The following is a 685-nucleotide window of genomic DNA, read 5'->3' as shown; positions in this document are numbered from 1 at the left end:
TAATTTACATAAGCATTTCAAATGTTCTCTTATACAATACAACTCATTACTGTACACAAAATTGGATGATAGTAATACGTTACAAGAACCAATCAATTATGGAAACATCTTCTTGCAAGTGTAATAAAAGAGTGACTATAAAAGATCTTCAAGCGTTTTCTCATCCGATACCTTTAGAAGGCGAGCAACTTTGCAGAATTCTGCATGATATCTATATAGAGATTCTTAATTTACTTTTGGTTTCATCTCATTCTTACAAGGTTTTGGCCTTGTTAGAGCCCGTGGAATTGCCTATATGGCCAANTAATCGAGACAACCAATGGAATGGAGAAACTAAAAAGAACGGCAAGAGGCCAATCAACGTTGATAATTGGGACAACCGAAATGACCCTAGAGTGCCAAAGCATCAACGATAGAGGCATTCTAGCTCTCATTTACCAAGATTCATGTCAACCATACCACCCAACCACGGAGAGACATATCATGTCTCCATGACAAAGACGTGTCACACACGGTTGATGCAATTCAAAAGGAGTGACAACAACAGCGATAGGATCTGCAGGGTAATCCCAGAGCACGGGCAAATAAAGGGAAGGCCCTGAAGATAATCCATTGGTGGAGAGAATCTGAGTCATGGAAGCAGAACTAACTCAACTCTAGAGGTTTCAAGCCCTTCAAGGCTTGA

This window comes from Pistacia vera, unplaced genomic scaffold (genome assembly GCF_008641045.1).
Source record: "Pistacia vera cultivar Batoury unplaced genomic scaffold, PisVer_v2 Contig1155, whole genome shotgun sequence".
NCBI classification, from domain to species: Eukaryota; Viridiplantae; Streptophyta; class Magnoliopsida; order Sapindales; family Anacardiaceae; genus Pistacia; species Pistacia vera.
Note: the sequence above shows the minus strand (reverse complement) of the source record.